Source organism: Phalacrocorax carbo, chromosome 9 (assembly GCF_963921805.1).
Source record: "Phalacrocorax carbo chromosome 9, bPhaCar2.1, whole genome shotgun sequence".
Classification (NCBI taxonomy): Eukaryota; Metazoa; Chordata; class Aves; order Suliformes; family Phalacrocoracidae; genus Phalacrocorax; species Phalacrocorax carbo.
In genome coordinates this window covers 39191715-39213223 of record NC_087521.1, presented here as the reverse complement: position 1 = coordinate 39213223, position 21509 = coordinate 39191715, and the positions used below count along the sequence as shown (strand labels likewise).

Here is a 21509-nt window from a genome sequence, read left to right as displayed (position 1 = left end):
GAGGCACGGGCACAGCGGGGCTAGGAGCACCTATGAAAGCCCCTTCCTGTGCTTACCAGCACAGGTCTGCCATGAGAGTTAACGCGAGCGCTGCCCTCTCGCATTTCCATCTGTGGCGCTGGGCAGCAGCGTTTCCTCTCCTGCACCTTTGCCTTCTCCCTCTCGCCTGGCCCATCGTGTCTCTGGGGCAGGGACTGTTTCTCATTGTGTTGAGTGTCTAGAGCAGAAGGATGTGTTAGTCTCGGTTCTGGATGTGAACACGACCTCACCAATCCCCCAGACTGGGGGTGGGAGAGCTGGGTGCCTCCAGCTAAGCCCAGCCCCATACAGCCTCCAGCTGACTGTCACGGAGCTGGACAGGCCAGGAGTCCCGGCGCCTCGGTGGCTGTGCTGCCGTGATGGTGGTCTTTCCCACCACGCTTGCGTTTCCCATGTTCCCAAAGCAGCGTGGTGCCGGTTCATGCCTTCCGAGCATCCCCGGGCGAGTGCTGTGTGCCCAGGCCTGTTCCAAGCCAGCGCGGCCAGGCAGCAAACCAGTGAGATGAGATGGATCCATCCCTGGTCTTCAGAGCCTGTTTGGTTACCGCTGCGGGTCTGCGGGCGCTGCCCGCGTGGCAGGGCCCTGGCTGGCCCTGGCAGTACCGCTCCTGGCCGCAGCCGTGCCCGGCAGCGCGGTGCGGAGATGCCAGCCTGGCCGCGCGTGCTGGCGCCGGTTCTGCCGCGGTACGGCCTGCCTCGGGGCTGTGTGCTGCCTCGGGGGCTCTGGCTGGGCTCGCCGCTAGCTTAGAGACGTTCCCCAGACACTGTGGGCTGTGCAGGGGCTTCGCCTCGGTGCCAGCCCCCGGGCTCCGCGGTGCTGCTGCGGCCTGCCGTGGCAGGCGGAGGTGCCCCGTGGGCCCCAGGACGAGGCCTGGTGATTTCTCTGCTGATCCATTAGTCGGGTTCGGTTCTGCACAAAGAGCCCTACGAGAGCTGGAGTGTTCTCAGTGCCCAAACGCCTTCCCGATCTACGTTTCTAAATATATACTGTACTCAAGGGATTATGCATTTGTTTAAATGCATAATAAATGCATTTAAATGCGTAAAACTGTATCAAAATGCATACCGGAGCTTGCCAGTTAGGCCTCGAGTCACAAGCCCTCACTAAGAACCTTCTCCTGGCATATTAGCTCGCCTTTCTGCTTTCAGAAAGAGCAATTACTGGTTTCATCATGGCAGCCCAGTCAGTGGAAGTAAGCCCTGCGTATTTCAGGTGCCTGGTACGAGTTCAAAGGCGAACTGATTCACCTGTTTGCCAGAACACACGCAGCTGCAGGAGCGGGCTCCCCACCGTGCTGTCCAGCGAGGGCCGGTGGGCTGAGCGCTCCTGTCTCCTGTTGCGGCCAGGAGAAGGGCTGGGCTCTGGTGCGGCACTGTCCAGGATGCTTTCCCTAGGGGCTTGGGTGGAAATTTTCATACAACTTTGCTCATCTGGAGAGGCTCCTGTTTGCCATTGTAGGTATGAACGGTGACGGGGTGAGGTTTAAGACAAGGGCAGAAGGGTAAGGGTTGCCTGCCCAACCCAGGAACTGGGCTGACTGGGTGGAACAGAGGACAGGACAGGTGGAACCCAAGAAGAAATGTGGCAGAGCAGCGTGGCAAGGAGGAACCAGATCTTCCCCAAGCAGATCTCCTGCGGGCTGCCATCACTGTGGTGGCTGAGTGTGTGGGTTCTCCCCCAGAGTCGAGGAGACGCAAAGGCAGGTGTGCCAGGAGGGACGGGCTTGGCAAGCAAGGGTGCCTGCAAGCTGCAAGTGCCTTGGAACGATGGAGCACCCCGAGGTGCCTGGAGGGCTTGTCATCCACTGGGGCACATGGAGATATTTCAGAAGCTGGAGAGCTAATGGCTTTCCATTGCTGATCAATATTGCCTATGCTTTCAGATGTGGTAACAGGTTCAGTTTTATAGAGCAATCTTTTGAATATTCTCTGAGCAAGCAACCGGTCCAGAAAATCATTCTAATAGCTTTGCTATTAACGGGCCTGCAGAACTTGAGCCAAAGAGAAAAGGCTTGTCTAAGTGCTATTGAAGCGTTTTGGGCCAGGCGTATTCCATGCATTAGGGAAGATTTGTGCTCCTTTGACCAGACATCACTGAGTGTTGTCTATTTATACACATCTAAATATATCCTCTGCAGTCTTCAGACTTTTCTAGCTAGTAGTAAAATTACTTTTCGATATCCTGCTATTAAAATGTGCTTGCTGACACTATTTGATGAGTTCTGTGCTGAGAGAGGTGTGTGTGTGTGTTTTAAATAAAAACTGTTCTTGAGCTAGTTACTTAAAATGCTTTGGAAATGAAAGCTTATTGTCCATCCGTGTTGGTGGATAGCAGGAAGAAATGTGGTTGAACAGAAGCAATACTGGAGACATGCTCCAGTCTGGAAAGCCAAGTCCAAACCAGTAAAGGTTTTGTTGCTTAAGAGTGAACCATTCTTTCTGGAAATATATACCAAATAATCCTGTGCTTTGCAATGAAATAGAAACATTTGCTTCTAATTAGTCAGATATACCTTCTGGTACCGTGAAGTTTGAGACATCGTTTTGAAAACAAAATGACAAACCTTGAAGAAGAAGTAACTTCTCCTTTGCTCGGGGCGTGTGGCGGGGTATTGGTGCTCCTGCTGGGCAGCCCGTCTGGTCCCGTAGGAGCTCTGAGGTGGGACCCAGCCCGTGTTGGAAACAGGGAGGAGTTCAGGGAGGAGGGAGCAGGATTCTCCTTCACGATGAACCCAACGGTGCGTTCTGGTAGATCTGCGGGTCTTGGTGTGCGGCAGCTGCCGTGGCTGGAGCCCAGAGCCCGCAGTGCCGGGCAGCCTGCTGCCCGCTGCCCGCGCTCCACGGCGGCACGGCAGGGAGCCGCCGGCGCGGGAGCTGATCCGAGCCGTGGTGTCACTGTGTGCCAGGGTGGAGAGGGATGGCAATGGCTGTCTGGGTTGTGTTTTGGAAATGGTGTACAGAGCCAGGGGTGAAAGACAGTGCCCTAATTCCAGGCTATCATAAGTATTCCTACATACCCCTGCTGTGGGGGGACAAGTCTGTGTTCATGTATGCATTTCTCTGGAGCTAGCAAAGGTCTTGTGGGCTCCTGAGGAGGGATGGAGAGCTCTGATCTGCTCCCAAACAACAAACAGGATCGCTCGTTGGTTGTGGTGTGATAGTAATGGCTGTCTGACTGGCCTGCAGCCCTCATGAAATAGTAATGACAATCACTTTATTTTCTGTGGCAGCTCTCGCTGACAGTTCTTGGAGAACTAAGAGAGGCTACAGAGGGAGGGAGAGGGATTGGTATGCATGAGGGAGGAGATGGGGCAAGGGGAGGGTGAGGGCAGGACCTCGGAGGTCCCTGAGCGGGGTTGCTGCATGCGCAGGATAACAGAGGACAGTTGCTGTGCCCCCCGGGATAGCTCTGGCCCCTCGGTCCAGGCTCCATTAGCCAGAGGTGCGTCGTGCACAGGAGCCATGCCCTGCTGAGGACCCATGGGCATGGATTTACATGGCAACTGCTGTAACTTTAGATGGGTCTAAGGGGGTCTGTGGTGTCCGAAGGCTCTGTGCCTGCGTGCCCCTGTCCTGGCTGGCTGGCCTCCCCCTGCCTTGGTGCTGCTGGCTGGGGTGCAGGCTGGGCACGCCGTGCCTGTGGCCTGAGCCAGGCGGCAGCTCTTGTGTTCCCGTGGAATAAATCACTCTACAAATAATATTTGCCCCGAGCAGGCTAAATAATGCAAAAGGTGATTTGTCAAATGGCTAATTCAAGCGATAATGGGAACCTCGGTGAATGCCTCTCTAATTGCGTAGCATGTGGCCAGCAGTAACTCTGAGTGCTTGAAGCTGGTTCGGGATGCTGCAAAACCTGTGTCCGACACCTTGGTTTTGAGGTTGCTCTTCTAGATGAAGTTTCTCACCAGGAACTGTCTCTTAGCAAAACATTTTTGTGAAAACACTATTAGCTAGCTTTACTTTAAAGCAGAATATCTTTTTTTTTCCTCCGTAAAGTTTTTGTGTAGGCTTCTCTCTCAGGATCATGTTGGAGTTCTTTTGGATTGGAGACAGATATAACTCCCTAGTTTTCATTGCCTCAGCATTGTTACGTCGCCAGATAGCTGATACTCCCTGGGTATTTATTTCTAATTCTTTGTACTACCTGGCCTCTGTGCTTGGCCAAAGGGGACAGAGGCGCAGGAGGCCTGGCCTTGACAGAAGAGGCCACAGCAGTGAGGTGTGACAGTGGTGTGCCTCCTGTAGCAGAAGGACTGACCACCGGCTGTATTACAGCAGATATTCAAGGAAAACACAAGCAAGGAAGGAAAAGCATGGTAGAAGAAGTCACACCGAAAGGAAGCTCCAAAATGCGTTTTTTGTACCCTGGTGACAGTGCTGCTGGTCCTAGGATTTGGGATGGGATTTCTTTAACAATGCTGAGAAGTAATGCAGAGGTGATTTGCTGCTCGTGGGTGAGGTGTGGGTTAAACTCCTCTGGGTTTTAGCCAGAGTTACAAGTTTACCCTTTACGTGAAGTCTCTGCCCCAGCGAAAAAAGGCACACACAGCAGGCAGCACTGCCAGTGCTCTGGTAGCTGCATTGTTTTTGGTTTCATGAGCGCACTTTTAAAATACTTGATGTAAAGACCCCCTGACACGGCTCTGTGGGAGCGGGTCTGAGTAAGGCGAGCAGGATTTGTCGCCTTGTCAGCTGTGACTCAGTGGTTCTGCCGGGTATGTGGTGTTTCACAAGACAGCCTTCTATTCGGGACCATGATTCAGCTATGCTGTGCTGTACAAAGCTGTTTTTGCTGTGCTGTGGGCAGATTTGCTGTGCTCGGGGCTCCTCCTGACACGTCAGCGTTGCATCTCATCTCCGTCGGAGCCTGGCTGCAGCGATGCTGCTCTCGTGGGTCGGGGCCGGGCTCCAAACTGCAGCTCCAGAGCGGCGACCGCCGCTCTCCTGCCAGCCGAGCCTGAGCCCTGGGAGCGGGCTCTGCAGACCGGCGGCACCTGGTCGGGCGAGCGGCACTGCCCTGGATGCGACCAGCGAGCCCATGCAGGCTGGCACAGGAAACTGGGCATCTTCCACCGCTGCAGCGTAAGGAAACGAGATGAGGGCAGCACAAGCCCCAGTTCAGGCTCCAGTGGTGTTCACCGATGCACAGCGGCAGTGTCCTGACGGGTGCTGTGCGGGGGCACAGCCTGTGGTGGGGCTGGGATGTGCTGTGGGTAGGTCTGGATGAGGACCTTTCCTCGTAGTGTCACTCGTGGGTCTGGCAGCACTCGGGCCCTCTAGGCTTTGGATCCTAGGGAGGTTTTTGTGTACATCTCAGCTCCGTGCTGCACCTCTGTGACTTCTCTGTTTGAGCTGTGTGTGCATGCCCTGCTGCTGGGGGAAATAGTGGGAAGGGAGCCGGTGCACAGGCTGGGAAGAGCTGTGCTGGGGGCTGGGACTATGGGGTGTATGTGGAAAGGACCGGCTCTCCGGGTGACCTGTTGCTGCAGAGGCACTTCCAAGCACAGCACCTGCACAGGGGACCCCTCCTTGGGCTGCTCCTCACTTGGTGCCATGGCCTTAGCTGTGATGGACTAGGCCACTCCAAACAGATGTGTCCTTGTCCCCGAGCATGTGGCAAGGAGTGCACTTACTGACCAGTTTTGAGGGTGTGGTCTCCTTTCCAGTTGCTCCTTGTTCCCTTGCATGGAGCCCCCCTCTCACTGCAGGTGGGCACCGCAGGTGCCCCACTTACGCCTCCCTTCTCTGCATCCCCATGTCGGCAAGCAGCGAGAAGCCCTCCTGTCGGAGTCTAGAGCATGTTGGAAATACCCAAGGGGACATGGTTAGTGCCCTACCGCAGCTGGTTGTCCCAGACAAGGCGGTTTGCTCGAGTTCCAGACAGAAGGTGTTTCAGCTCATGGTTTGGTAAACAGAAGGACGTGCATAGCCATGTACGTGTGCGGCGATGGGTGAATACTGTGCTCCCACAGCGAGCAACTTGCTGTGATGGCTGTTCCGCCCAGCTGTTGCCCTCACAACTGCTCTTGCAATTAAAAGTTGCAGAGCAACACTTTTGTCTTACCCTGCTGGTATAAAACAGTCTTTTGGTTTTTTTAATAGTTTCTTCAGAAAACTTCAGCACCCCGGGGTGTAATTCTTGTACCTCCAGCATCATTAGAGCGGATGCTTCCACCAGAGCCATTTCGAAGCTCTGCTCATGCAGGACCTGAGCGTGGCTTCTTGTCTCGCGGCATCCTTGGTGAGGGCCCGGTGCACCGGTGGTGTAGTCCTTCTTCCAGAGTGGCCCTTAACGTACTTACGGAGGCTTAACTGTACGCGGGTAATCCTTCTGCAGTCAGTAGGGCTGTCCACGCGCCTCGGGGCGTTCCTGGCTCTGGGCCCTCTCAGCTGTGCCATTGCCCTTGTTACTGCAGGCGCGGAGGGTCAGGCCATGCTAACACGTGCCCGAGCGCGCGCCTGCCTTCGTGGCTGTGTCCCTGCTGAGGCACGGTGCTGCCCGGGGCGGGGGTCTGCAGGGCGCTCTTGGAAACCCCTGGGCGTGGAGAAGCTCCTGGAAGGAGTAGAGAATGCATGCTGTAAAGCACTAGCTTTTAAAAATCTCCTGGAAAGCCATAAAAAAATCACAGTGCCTTGCAGTTCTTGGTGTGGGTGGGAGGTTTACAGTGAAATACGTCTCACCAGCTTAGGGGGAGGTTTGTATTTCTTTGTGTGACATATGGTGGTCTTCGGTGAGTGTTGGCCATTAGCGTTGAGTCTTGAGGAGTCATGACGGGCTCCCCTGACAGGGTGGCGTTTGACCCAGCAGAGCGGTGCGATGTGCCGGCGCGTACCCTGAGCGCTGGCTTGCAGGTGGGGTGCCGGGCTGGCTGCTCGTCATGGGTGCTGCTTGCAGTGGGACCCCGCCGGGCTCTGCCCAGTGCCACGGTCCTGGGGGTGTGAAGATAGACCTGGGGCGTGAGCGTTGGAGGGGGAACAGGCAGGAGTGCTGAGAGCAGAGCTGGTCGCTGCCCGCCTCCTGCTTCTCCCCTTCCCGGAGTGCTTCCAGACCCGGCTGCGGGATGTTGGGCCGCCTGGAGCTGAGGGTCGCCTCCGGGATTCGCCCCCCACCTTGCTGTGGTGCAGGGTCTTGGGGCTCCCCTCTGACCCACAGCAAAGCGCTGGGCACCGGGGAGCCCCCCGGGGACGGGGATGCCCTGGCTGACGCCATCCTGCCGTGCAGGCGCGGGACGGCGGCGTGTCCCGGGCGCTCTCCCAGCTGTCCTGCGCAGAGGCTCTGTTTGCTCGGCTCTGAGTAAGCAAGCAGAGCACACTCGGGCTTGCTGCTTGTGTTCCAGCAGCCTGACCTATAGACGTTTTGATGCAGTGGTTGAAACAGGAGGTTACTTCCCCCAGGTCTCACATTTCCGTTGTATTCATTATTGCCTATTACTGCCCTGGGTCAGGCATTCTGTTTCTAACTTGTTTTATTTAAGAAGCATTCTGCAAACAAACGCCTTCTGTGGATTGAAGTAATCCCCATGTTCTTCCCTGTTCATAGAAGGAAAACATGATAAATATCATGGAAAAAGACACAGTAGGTCAGGATGGATAGTTACAGCTGCCTGCTATTCCAGATGAAGATTGCATTAATTTCGAAGGGAACAAATTAGGAAAATAGTTTTTAAATGAGCTTTACTAGCATAGCATTGTGCAGTATATAAAAATGAGTAAAAGATAAACTGTTTAGGTAAATGCCCTTTGATTGCTTGCATTGCTCAGCCATGTGATCCGCGGTAGCTCTCCTTGAGCATCGCAGCCCCTTGCTGCTCACGTAGGGGCTGTGTTATTGTCTTCTGTGGTTTCACTGAAGGGTACAAAGAGCTGAACTGAATAAGCTTAATTTCTTCTAAGAAGCATTAAGGAAGCCTATGTACAGACCGTGCGACTGTACTTAAATTGCATCTGGAAAGTTAAAATAATAACAAATAACAATAATGAGGAGCAAAATTGTGGCCAGCAGTATGCAAGACCCGGAATGCCATGGAGAGGCCAGACTTGCTCATCGCCCGCTGAAATTCAGGCCATATGTGAAACCAGACACCCAAATGGTTCCCTAATGGTCAGTAATTCTTCCTTGATTTATGTTGAGAATGTGAAGAGAGGTGAAGGATAAAAGGGGAGAGTGAAAGACAAGAGCATTGCAATTGCCACACGAATCAGAAGGATCACTCATACTCTGAGGACGCAGTGTGTTTCTCCTGTAATGCTGGACACGGCGGATCTAAAGCAAACGTCTCTGTGGGGCAGGGCACACGTCCTGCGAGCGGCCGGCACCCCGTGCAGCACAGGGCAGCGGGAGTTTCGTGGACACAGTCGTGTTTACATCTGTGTTAGCACGTTGTGTGGTGCAACAGCGGAGGATTTCTAGGGTGAGATGATGGGTGGTGAGGACCCGATGTCCCCACTGTGTGTGTGTTTGGGTAGTTAGGTGGGACTTGTGTTGGCGAGGTCTGATGGACTGAGTGCAGATTAGGGGCTGGAGTGCCCCGAGGAGGTTGCAGTGATCTTCCCCTTGCATTCTGCCTGGAAAGGGGACCATCTGCCAGCTTGGGACAGCTCTGCGGTGCACACCGCAGCGGTGGCGTCACCCCCGGCATGCTGGGGTGGGCAGACGGCCTGCGATGGAGGGTATCTCTGCAGGCAGGGCCGCTGTGCTGGGGGGACGGGGTCTGACTGGCGTCTCCTGCCGGCAGCGGTGGCTCCGCCACCCGCAGGAGCGGTGCTGGTGCCGGGCGGTGCGGTGTGGAGCAGAGCTGGCTTGGCTCCCTTGCAGGCTCAACCCAGAGCCAAACGCCGGCGTATGACACTCCTTATCTCTCCAGCTCAGAAATGCAGTGCTCAGGGCATCCTGATGGATTTGTGACACTCCCCGTGGGACTCTGCGCTCATAAACCAATTAAAGGATTACATCGTTATAATGTGGAGAGTATTCTTTGTTTATTAAGTAATGCAGGTATAATTCAATTAGTGACAGGCTGACCTGCTGATGTCAAGATGTGGATGCCAGCCAGGTCAGAGCCTTGAGCTCTGCTTCCCAGCACGGCGCTTGCGCGTCTGCCCTCTGCACCCGCGTGGCAATAGCCGGAGGGAGCCACCGCCCCCCGGTAGCTTTCCCTGCCCTGCATGGGGCTGGGGGGAAGCCAGGGGAGGGGGGACTCTGCAAGATGCCCACTCTGCTGCACCTTCTCCCAAACGTCTGTCCCCGACTGCTCTGGCGCCTAGCAGGAGGTGAGCCCGGGTGAAGCTTTGGTCTGATCCTGTGCGGCGTGTCCTCGTCCCCCACACCGGTGCTTGCCCACCGCCTCCCCAGGGGAGGCCCCGGCCGCAGGGCGCCGAGGCAGCAGAGGTACCCACCGTGACCATGCCTCATCCCACCACGTCAACCTGCCGCAGCCTCCGGTGCTGCCTGCTGGGGAGGTGAGACCCAGGTGCTGCCCGGCTGCCTTCGCTGGGGGCTCCTCCAGGCACGGGGTGAGGGTGCGCGAATGGGCGGGGGGAGCACGACCTGGCTCGCGGGGCTTTCGGAGCACAGATGTCCAGCCCCTGCACCTGCGTGGCTTCGCTGGAATAGCTGCCCTGGGTCACGTCTGAGCACTAGTTAAACCGGGATTTTCTTAAGGCTTTTACTACTGTGATGCTTTGTGAGATGGTTTCAATCTAGGCTGGGTCTGTAATATTCAGCATGGCTCAGAAAGCACTGTTTCACCAAATAGTGTCCAACATGTGGTCTGTCTGACGGCATGGTGTGTACCCTCCGTACCCCCTGTGTGGGTGACCGTGGGTGACCACGCTCCCCTCCCCGTCCCCAGCTCAGGCTCTGCCGTTGGTGCTATACCGCATTTCCAGCGGCCCGTGGCACCGTGACGTGGGCTTGGGAATGGCTGAGTGCCATGATGTGGGTGGAGATGTAAATGGGGCCTAAAACATCTGTTCCCTTTGGTGGGGTCCTAAATGCTGAGAGTCCTGTACACAGGGAAATCCTTCAGGTCTGTGCTGTGGGATTACACCGCAGAAGTGCAGGGAAGGCAGAGGACGCGGATGTTTTCCATAGCGATTGCATGGCCCCGCTCTGAAAATACCTGCTCAGAGGTGTTTGTGACTTGTGGTGCCTCGGCATCAGAGCAGCGCGCAGGCTGGGCACTCCTCTGCCAGCAAAGAGGGGCGAGGAAATGTAAAATCTCCGTTACCTCAGTGAGACTGTGCAGGAGTAACTCAAGTGTCGAATATGGCTAACTCGGTGGGTTTGGAGATAAAAAAGTTTAAGTCTCAGTGAGAGGCGATTTTCCCCCAAGCAACAGGCATACCATAAAACTCGGCCAGCGCGTACCTGGGACCGGGTGGGTACAAAAGGCGTTTGCAGACTACCAGAACTTTCCAGCAGGACCAGGAGGTTTCGCTGGCCAAGATAATGAATACTGGTCAGAAGCATGCTTTGGTTTTCCATGCAGTCTCATGACAAAATTATGCTTAGTTTGCACACAGATCAGGGAATGCCTCCCTCCCTACACGTTGAATGCAAATATAATGCGAAAAAAGGGGGTATCTACACACGTGTGTGCAAATATAGACACGAAGCAGCTCATGTAGCCTGGCAGTGCGGGAGCAATATAACCACCTGACAGCAGAAGAGAATTATCTCTGAGGACCAAAGACTGACTTGTAAACCCTGGAATAAATTGCTCTTATTTTGTAGCACTTACTTTCTCGGCTGCACTTTGCAGGGAGTTTGCTTGTCTGCCAGTTACTGTTCATCAGAAGGAAAACCCCAAACTGCCAGTAGTCTGGCAGCTGTCTTTACAGTAAACTAGGCACAGAAGGTAAAATAAATAAGGCCCCGGCAGTAAACTGTTCCCCCGCCAAAAAACGTAAAAGGCAGAGGAGGGTGGGAGGGTGGTCCCGGTTTGCAGGCGCGGAGGGGAGCGGCTGGGGATGCTGCAGAGGAGGGGCTGCCCTCGCCCCCCGCTGCCCTCGCCACCCAGGGCAGGGGAAAGCCCAAGCCCTCAGCAGACTGATTCCTGCCTTATGGGGGAATAAAGCCTTTATTTCCGTCCTGACAGTTTGTGAGATATTAGATCATAAAATCCTGATTCTCCTTATAGAAAAACCCATCACAGGAGAAAAGCATGTACTTTTTTGGGTGCAGGGGAAATTAATGCTGATTTCCCAGTTGCTGCGAGGCCATGCTGTGGTAACCATGGCAACCGGGCTTCAAAGACAAGGGTTAAAATACAGGTTTCCCAACTTTGGTACCAGCAGAGGAGCCGTCCTTGGAAGATGCGGGTTTGGGAGAGCGGGAGGGATGCATGGCTCAGCCCCCTCCCCGGGGAGGGCACTGCTGGCCGGACCGGTGGCACCCTTCACAGCAGCCTTGTTTTCCTGGGACTGATGCCTTCCGCTACCGTATTTGTGATGGTTTAAATCTGCCGGAGAAGCCTTCAAGCTTCTTTCCGTGAAGCTCAAGCAACTTCTTCATATCTTTCCCAAAATGACAAGATTTGAGCCTGTTTCCTTGGAGGACAAAAGTGGAAGCTTGGGATCTCCGTGGTCAGTCGCAGCCTCGCAGCTCTCCCGTGATGCTTGGTGTGAGTTTCCACGTGCTGGCAGTGATGAGCTTCCTGATGTTTTTCCTTTTCCTGTCCTTGTGCGATGCAGTATCGTGTTTTCTTTTCACCTGTGCCCTGCTGCTTCCTTTAAAGCGTGGAGCTGCGTAAGGCGGTAGCTTTGGCATGGCATTCATTCCCATAAAGAAGTTTGTACACTAACGTGGTACAATCATGTTGCAGTAGGACAGAATCTAAATACTTCTAAATGTCAGTTTGTGTGGATGCACGAACACTGTTTCATCGTGAAATTGATTGCAAATACACCAGCTCTGTCCGGGAACGGCAGACTCCACAGTGCTCCCAGTTACCAGCCAACACTTGCGCAGCCAAGATAATGGCGTAAGAATGAGTTAATGGTGGTTGGAGGGGCTGGGGTGGCGAGGGTACCTGTTACCGGTTATCGAAGGGGAAAGAGCCGATGGAGGGAAGTCAGTTCCCCAGCAGATGAGGACAGGGATGGAAATTGCAACCTGCCTTCATCCCTGACTTGATTTGAAGTTGATGTTATCCTTGCTAATGTTGGCTTCCTCTCTGCGTTGCCAGAGCAGTGGTTCCAGCTGTGCCAGTCAGTTCCAGCTGTGCTGGTTGGTCCCAGCTGTGCCAGTTGGTGGCAGCTCCTTGTGCCTGGCCGGGTGTGCTCAGTCCCTGTGCCCCAGCCCCCAGCCCCTCACTCCCCATGCTCACCGCACCAAGCCCAACCTTCAGGGCTGAGGGGCTTCTGCGTGGCCACACGTTTTGGGTTGGTGGGCTGACCCTGGCTTTGGCTCCCCGCCCGCCACCAGCGAGCTCCTGTGCCCAGGAGCTGCCGGGAAGCGTTGCCCTGCGGGGCAAGAGCTGTGCGCCTCCCACGCTGCACCCATCACCCTTGGGGACCCCAAAGCTGGGGCTGATTGCTGGGGCAGGGCAGTCCCGCCGGGCACCCGGAGGGCAGCGCCGTGCCTGTGCTCGGGGTGCGGCCAGCAGCATGCGGTGCAGCCCTCCCGAAGGGTCGACGAGGCCGGGGCTTTGGGTGAGGAGAGGCCACGTGGGATCCCGGCGGGCGAGTGGGATCCCACCTGGGGTGGCCAAGGCTCGGGCTGCCTCCTGCACGAGTCACGCTGGCGGGGACTTGCACGGTCACGCCTGAGCACAGTGGGGCTCTCCCACTCCGCTGGGCCCCGGGGGACGGCTCACACAAGCTCTCTGTGGCAGTCGCGGACCGGCTTTACTTGTGTTAGCGATGCTGAGCGCGGCAGCTGGCCAGCACCGCGTACGGAGCACGCGCTGGGCAGGGAACTGCTGCGGGTCCGGGGCTGGGCAGCCTGGGAGGCTGATGTGGCTTCTCGAGCGGCAGCTACGTGCACTTGGAGCAGAGCCCAGGACTCCCAAAACCCTGCTCCGTGCCATGTTTCGCTCGGTGCAGTGGGCTGAGACCACCTGTGCCTCGCCAGCTCCGTACCATCGAGTGATGATGGATGTTCTCATTGACCCATGGGCCAGGTGGGTTAGCTGTGTCAGGCTCTGTGAGTGGGAAGGAGGGCAGGATCCCAGTGCTCCAGCAGCTGTTTTGGAGCAGGGCTGGAGCGGCAGGTAGGGCTGATCAGCGTGTCTCAGAGGTAGCCTAAACATGTGCCGATACGTGGTACAGGCTCCCGGGGCGAGAGGGAAGGATGGGGTGCTGCGTAGCCCTCCTTGTGTGCAGCGTTGTTGGGCTTCCTTCTAAACCTGGTGAGGCTGATGGTGTGGGGAGAAGGAGGATGAGTGCGGTGGGAGTGCCCCGGTGCATGGCAGTGCCTGTCGGGGCGATGCGGTGCCATGCCCCTGCCCCGCCAGCGCAGGCGGCTGGGCGGAGGGGTGCGTCCTGCTGCAGGAAACCTCCCCTTTGTCCGGTCGTGACATCTCACCGCTTCTGCGGAGGTGATGATGCTTATGTCCCGTGCAGCGCCCATTTTTCTCGTTGTAGCGATGTATTCCAGGTGTTATCACGGAGGACAGAGCTGACGGCTGAATCCTTCTGCTCTGAGTGTGGGCTGCTCTGCTATTTCATTACACTCAGTTACTGAGGGGCACCAGGCTTCAAAATGGAATCGCTTTGCTCTGCGAAAAGTCTTTTCCAATACATTTCCAGCTGTGCCGTGGTAGGTGCATGTGCTGAGCGTCAATATGTCGGAAGGAAATCGCACATGAAGACAGCTCTTTACAACTAGAAGATGCAGAAAGGACAGTCAGATCTCATTCAGAGACTGTGTGAAAGAAAGGCTCCTGTGGTATCACTCGGAGATATTGCTCAGTGCTTTGGGGATTTGTTTGTTTGTTTTTCTGTGTGCATATGTAAATGAGAGTTTAACTGATTGCAAATAGCAAAGTAGCACATTCCCCTAATTTAAATGGGAAAGCAGAGTGAAGCATTGCAATATTCCTTTCTAGTGGTGTGAGCTGTCTAATGCCGTGGCTCTGCTGCACTGCTGGCTAGGAAACCCGTTTCCCCCGTGTCATCTGTAAATGCCGGGGCCTGGCAGACAAGACCGCGCTTGTGCTGCTTGGTACCGACCCACACCTCCTGCAGCGAATTTCCCCGTTCTGCAGCCGGGGGGTACCGGGCAGCCCGTGGCTGCTTCTTCAGGGCTGGGGTGGCACCTAATGGCAGTCTGGCTGTGGGAGCCTCAGCTGGAGCCGGGGCAGCCTCCCTGGGCAAGGGTGGCTTGGGGTCCCCAGGGGTGGCTGGGGCACCTGAGGCAGATTGCTGGAGCAGGCGATTTTGCGTCCTTCCTCTCCAGCTCAAAGAATAATTTCATGCCTTAAGGGCATTGCTCCTGGGAACAAAAGGGTTCATATTTTCCTGGGCAATGTTCCTGGCAGCCCTCCTGCCTGCTGTTTCTAACACAGCCTGTTTGTGGCTGCTCTTCTCCCAGCACCTCCTGGGTGGTACTGGTGGTGTTTGGGCAGTGAGGCACTTGTCGCTGATGCCTCCAGGTGCTTCCCCTGGTCACGGCTGATCTGAGAGCGGCAGGGTGGTGCTGGGCTGCTGCTGTTCAGTGCTGGTTCTCGGCCCGTCACTGTCGCAGCTGAGCAGGTCCCGGTGCTGGTGCAGGCACATACCTGCCGCTGTGGTGTCCAGGCATCACCTCAGGAGCTGGCCAGGCTGTCACTGCTGCCTCTGAGAGGGTCCTAGGAGCACAGTGGCTCCTCTTGGTGATGCTAGAGAGGTGCTGCTCTGCCGCTACGGGGTATTTACGAGTCCCCATAAAGTTTCATGATGTTTTTCAGTGACTAGATAAAAGCAAACCCAAGGGTCAGCTCCTGCCCTGTTGCGTTTCCGAGCCGTTGTTGCTCAGCCCGGGCAGTTCTGTCCTTACGGCAGATCTCAGCTGGGGGGAAGCTCAGCACCCGTCTCTGCACAGGACGAGGAGTCGCCTCCGTGGGGGTGGTGGGTCGTCAGCACTGAGAGACGGGGGCTCTGCCTGCGGGCTCGGATCCTGCCCACAGGCTCTGGCTGCCCCACAGCTCTGCTTGGCTATGGAGCATTTATTTATTGCTTCCTTCTCCCCATACACAGCTACCCCTTCTTTTTTTGTCTTTGTCTCTCCATGCTGCTTGGCCCTGGTTGTGAAAACTGGGGAGCAAGAGGATGGAGGTTACTGCCTCTGTCTGCCAGAGCAACAGCACTGTGGCTTTATTTTAAAAATAATAATAGTTATTGTTACCAGCATTATTGGTTTTATTTTTTTTTCTCAAAAACTTCAAGGAAGTTTATTCTGGCAAGCTTATAATTAGCAGGTGCTGCTGGAGGCTGGGGGAGACGTGCTGAGAGGTTCCTTGCAGCAGGGGAGTGCGGGCTCTGGAGGAGGGGAGGTGCTGGTTCGGCATCCCAGTCGGGAAGGGCTTGGACATGGGGATGAGAAGGGGCGGGCGGCTGGGCTCCTGAGGGAGGAGAGGCATTTTGGGGGTCTGCTGCTGGTGAGCTAGGTGCGTGTCAGGGGGATGCACCAAGATGTCGTGGCCATGGAGGTGCCCGAATGCAGCAGAGAGCTGCTGCTGGTGGGGGCAGCCACGCTGCAGGAGCCGGGGGGTGCCCAGGCGAGCGGGGGGGGGTCCTGTCACCCAGGTGAGTGTGGCACGCAGTGCTCCAGGCGAGCACTGCCGTGGGCTTCACCCCGCTTGAGGCGCTGGGCGTAGAGGCTGCGCCTCTGCCCAAAGCGGGTGCAGGCTGCCGCTGATCAGCGAGGAACGTGCACGTAGGTGTCGGAGCAGGGGCGTGGAGCTGGGGTGCCCCCGAGCTTTCCTAGGTCGCTGGCTCGTTCATTCGCAGCAGGGGTCTGTGCGGGAACGGGGTGGGCACGGCAGGAGTTCTCTTCCAGCAGAGTCACCTGCAGCGGGTATGCGCGTTGTTCCAGCTCCTCTGCGGTGCTGCTGCCCGTCATTGTCTCCAGCCAGTTCCTGTATTAACTTGCAGCCCATGGCCATGCACCTCTTAATGCACCCCAGGGCACCGCTGGCCCCCCTGGCCCCAAGGGCCCGGTGCTGGCTCGGGGTCACCTCGCTGCCCCCCAGCACCCCCAGGGCCTCTCAGCAGAGCCGCTCTCCAGCAGGGCCCCCCCAGCCTGTGCTGGTGCGGGGGGCTGTTCCTCCCCAGGGGCAGGACCTGGCACTGGATTTTGCTGAATTACATCAGGTTCCCCTCGGCCCAGCTCTGCAGCCTGAAGAGAAGGCTGAGGGGGGTCTCATCAGTGCCTATAAATACCTGAAGGGCGGGTGTCAGGGGGATGGGGCCGGGCTCTTTTCAGCGGTGCCCAACGCCAGGCCAAGGGTCAATGGGCACAAGCTGGAACACGGGAAGCTCCCCCTGAACATGAGGACAAACCCCTTCCCTGTGCGGGTGCCAGAGCAGGGGCACAGGCTGCCCAGAGAGGCTGTGGGGTCCCTTCCCTGGAGACATTCACCCCCCGCCTGGACGCGGCCCTGTGCCCCTGCTCTGGGGGTGCCTGCTCCCGCAGGGGTGGGACGGGGTGAGCTCCAGGGGTCCCTGCCAGCCCCCGCCAGTCTGGGATCCTGTGGTTCTGTCTCTGTGCATTAGTGGGGTCGAGGCAGAGCTCGTGTGGCGCTGTGGGGCAGAGCTTGTGTGGCGCTGTGGGGCAGAGCTCGTGTGGTGCTGTGGGGCAGAGCTCGTGTGGCGCTGTGGGGCAGAGCTCGTGTGGCGCTGTGGGGCAGAGCTCGTGTGGCGCTGTGGGGCAGAGCTCGTGTGGTGCTGTGGGGCAGAGCTCGTGTGGCGCTGTGGGGCAGAGCTCGTGTGGCGCTGTGGGGCAGAGCTCGTGTGGCGCTGCTGGAGAAGGGGCGGAGGAGGGATGGCTTTCCCGTCGCCCTCAAGCCAGCGCTTGGCAGCTCCTTGGGTGGGAAGTGTAAAGGAGCACACGCTTCGTCTGAGGGGCGGAAGCAGTGCAGCGCGGGGGCTGTGCGAGAGAAGCCCTCTCCCACACCGAGTGCGATGGAGGGGGAGGTGGAGTGCAGAGCAGCAGCCTGGCATGGATGCGGCAGCCCCTGAGGACAGACAGACCTCCCCAGGCGATGGTGTTCCCAGCTTGTGACATGGAGTAATTTGGGATCTGCATTTGCCCGATCTGTACCGGGAGCAGGGGACGGACGCTCACTGCGTGGCACCGTGTCTGTGCTGCATACGCAAGTGCTGCTCTGAAGAGCTTGAAGCCAGACAGGTAAAACTGGCAGAAGAGGGATTTTTAAGTAGGAACTGAGCTCTGAAGCAGTTCAGTGACTTGCAAAGCATTTCAGAGGCATCCCTGGCAGCCAGGGATGAAGCACTGGCTGAAAAGGCTCATCCCAGCCGGGGAAGGAGCTGCCCTTCCTCCCGTGCTGCAACACCTGGCTGGTACGTGTGAAACAAGCGTAGTACAATTATTACCACAAAAAAGTCTCTTTGATGAATAAAATGTGCAATCCTGACAATAAAGCAGAAGTGCAATATATAGGAATCGTGTCTTTCAAAAGACTTGAAAGTCCTGGTTCTGGGAGAGATGTAACACCACCGTGTTCACAAAATCAGTGGTACTTGAACTGCTGAGTGCCAAACTAACTTGAAAACGGTTGTGAGTCCTGTGAGCGCTGAAAGCGCAGCCCGCAGCATTGCTCTGCTCTTATCTGTCCCCACGCTGAAAAACGGAATGCTTTTCTCCATCTCCTCCACCCTGTTTTTAGTTACGAAATGAAACAAGAGCAGAAAGCAGGAGAGATAGGAAAGGCAGAACTTTGATATCAAAGCTGAAAATTGAAAAACGAAAAGTTTTGGATTCCTTAAAATAAAATTTTATTTTCAGTAAAAGGCTTTCTTAATGAAAGAAATTCAATTAACATCAGTTCTTTGCAGCAGAAATAAAGCGCATGAAATAGTATTTGCATATCTCAGAGCCCTCAGTGCAGCGGGAGGGGTAAGTTGCTTTGCTTTTCTGTTGCTTTCTTTAGTACAAAAAAAACGAAAGAAAAAACAATCAGCAACAGAAGTTGTGATGTTGGCAACTGATGGTGGTACATTCATGGTAGGCACGGAAAGTGCTGCATTGGCAGCACGATTTCCAAAGGCAGCGGTTTGCGTTTGGGACCTGCCCCACCGTCCCCTCCCCCGCACTGGGACCTGCCCCACGATCCCCTCCCCCGCACTGGGACCTGCCCCACCATCCCCTCCCCCGCACTGGGACCTGCCCCACGATCCCCTCCCCCGCACTGGGTCCTGCCCCACCATCCCCTCCCCCGCACCGGGTCCTGCCCCACCGTCCCCTCCCCCGCACCGGGACCTGCCCCACCGTCCCCTCCCCCACACTGGGACCTGCCCCACGATCCCCTCCCCCGCACTGGGACCTGCCCCACGATCCCCTCCCCCACACCGGGACCTGCCCCACCGTCCCCTCCCCCACACCGGGACCTGCCCCACCGTCCCCTCCCCCACACCGGGACCTGCCCCACCGTCCCCTCCCCCGCACCGGGTCCTGCCCCACCGTCCCCTCCCCCGCACCGGGACCTGCCCCACCGTCCCCTCCCCCACACCGGGACCTGCCCCACGATCCCCTCCCCCGCACTGGGACCTGCCCCACGATCCCCTCCCCCACACCGGGACCTGCCCCACCGTCCCCTCCCCCGCACCGGGACCTGTCCCACGATCCCCTCCCCCGCACCGGGTCCTGCCCCACCGTCCCCTCCCCCGCACCGGGACCTGCCCCACGATCCCCTCCCCCGCACTGGGACCTGCCCCACGATCCCCTCCCCCGCACTGGGTCCTGCCCCACCATCCCCTCCCCCGCACCGGGACCTGCCCCACCGTCCCCTCCCCCGCACCGGGACCTGCCCCACCGTCCCCTCCCCCGCACCAGGACCTGCCCCACGATCCCCTCCCCCACACCGGGACCTGCCCCACCGTCCCCTCCCCCGCACCGGGACCTGCCCCACGATCCCCTCCCCCGCACCGGGACCTGCCCCACGATCCCCTCCCCCACACCGGGACCTGCCCCACCGTCCCCTCCCCCGCACCGGGACCTGCCCCACGATCCCCTCCCCCGCACCGGGACCTGCCCCACGATCCCCTCCCCCACACCGGGACCTGCCCCACGATCCCCTCCCCCGCACCGGGACCTGCCCCACGATCCCCTCCCCCACACCGGGACCTGCCCCACGATCCCCTCCCCCACACTGGGACCTGCCCCACCGTCCCCTCCCCCGCACCGGGACCTGCCCCACGATCCCCTCCCCCGCACCGGGACCTGCCCCACGATCCCCTCCCCCACACTGGGACCTGCCCCACCATCCCCTCCCCCGCACCGGGACCTGCCCCACCGTCCCCTCCCCCGCACCGGGACCTGCCCCACCGTCCCCTCCCCCGCACCGGGACCTGCCCCACCGTCCCCTCCCCCGCACCGGGACCTGCCCCACCGTCCCCTCCCCCACACCGGGACCTGCCCCACGATCCCCTCCCCCACACTGGGACCTGCCCCACCGTCCCCTCCCCCGCACCGGGACCTGCCCCACGATCCCCTCCCCCGCACCGGGACCTGCCCCACGATCCCCTCCCCCACACTGGGACCTGCCCCACCATCCCCTCCCCCGCACCGGGACCTGCCCCACCGTCCCCTCCCCCACACCGGGACCTGCCCCACCGTCCCCTCCCCCGCACCGGGACCTGCCCCACCGTCCCCTCCCCCGCACCGGGACCTGCCCCACGATCCCCTCCCCCGCACCGGGACCTGCCCCACGATCCCCTCCCCCACACCGGGACCTGCCCCACGATCCCCTCCCCCGCACCGGGACCTGCCCCACGATCCCCTCCCCCGCACCGGGACCTGCCCCACGATCCCCTCCCCCACACCGGGACCTGCCCCACGATCCCCTCCCCCGCACCGGGACCTGCCCCACGATCCCCTCCCCCGCACCGGGACCTGCCCCACGATCCCCTCCCCCGCACCGGGACCTGCCCCACGATCCCCTCCCCCACACCGGGACCTGCCCCACGATCCCCTCCCCCACACCGGGACCCGCTTGGCTGTCCCCATCCCTGGGGGCACAGGATACACGTTTTAGCTGGGCTTGAGCCTCTGGGTGTTCCCTGCAAGCGTAACTAGCAGTCAGCCTCTGTATCAGGTAATACTTTGGAGGTTTTCTGAGTAAACTTTTCTGCTAAAAAACGCGATTGTTGGGAATGCAAAATGCTCCGCTCAGAACGTTTCAGGTTTGATGGCTTTTTGTTACGCTGTTTTCTTGCACTGCTCCGTTGCTGCCATTGGTGCTGTGGGGACTGCTGGTGATACTGGCCCCCTGGCAGTCTGAGGTGTTCGGGCTCCCCAGTAATAATATTGAAGGAAAATGATTGATTCTTGTTCAGTTCAGAGCGAAACAAGATAAAACAACTCCCGGGAAAACCCCCTCTCATCACCTCTGACTCAGCTGTGCTGGTTTGCAGGCGGGGGCATACAAACAGGTGAAGAACTATGAAAAACCTGCCAGATCTCCACGCACGGACTGCCCTCGCACCCCTCCCGATCCCCTACAAGGGCGAAGGATGAGAAGGGCTCATACCCCGTCAAACCCCTGCGGAGGGTCCCTCCGGGAGCGGGAGCTCCCCCCTGCCCGCTGCAGCCCCTTAGCGTTGCTATTTAGCGGAGGAGCAGGGTGCTGCCGGGAGGAGCAGCCCCGGCTGAGTCCCTGCCTCGCACTTCCCCGCGTAAATACAAGGGCACCTGAGCGGCAGGAGCGACGCGTGGGCGACCTGGTGTAAATGGGAGCTGTGGCTGGGGACACCTGGGGACGCATCCAGCCTGCTCGGGCTCGGGCGGTGGGCTCTCCCGCGCGTCCTCCCCTTCCTTCCTCCGGCTAAGCTCCTCTCTGACGAGCTTGCTGGGGTCGGTGAGTAGGATGTGACATGCACCACGTCACAGACAGATGCATTCCTGTGCCTAGAAGCCTAGAAATGAGGAAAAGTAATGCATTTTTAAAGAGGACGTTCTGGGGAGAGCGAAGTACCTCCTTTGATTTCTGTGCATAATTTAAGGATAACTCAATTAGCTTCAGTAAAGTCATGCTAATTTACCTGAGGTAAAAGTTTGAGGTTTCTTGTTTCTACAAGCATTTCCCCACATAATGCTGCTCTTTCTCCTTTTGTGAAAAGGGAACTGTGTAATTTTCCTGATACTAATTAAGATAAGAGGGAATTATACCTAAGTGCGTTCAATGGAAAATAAATAAGTTTGAAACAGGCCTGAGCTCCAGATTAAAATCATCGGCCTGGTCACTGGCTGAGCCCAGGCACCCTGCTCGGCGGGGGTTCTGTGGTTTGCTGATACGGCGAGGCCGCCG

The 21509-nt window shown here is 57.9% G+C and overlaps 1 protein-coding gene across 3 annotated transcripts in view; it reads left to right on the top strand.

Annotated features, from left to right (window-relative positions):
• LRFN5 (leucine rich repeat and fibronectin type III domain containing 5) overlaps positions 1-21509 on the top strand; it is a 66163-nt gene that overhangs the window by 1979 nt on the left and 42675 nt on the right. The gene's annotated exons all lie outside the window — the stretch shown is intronic.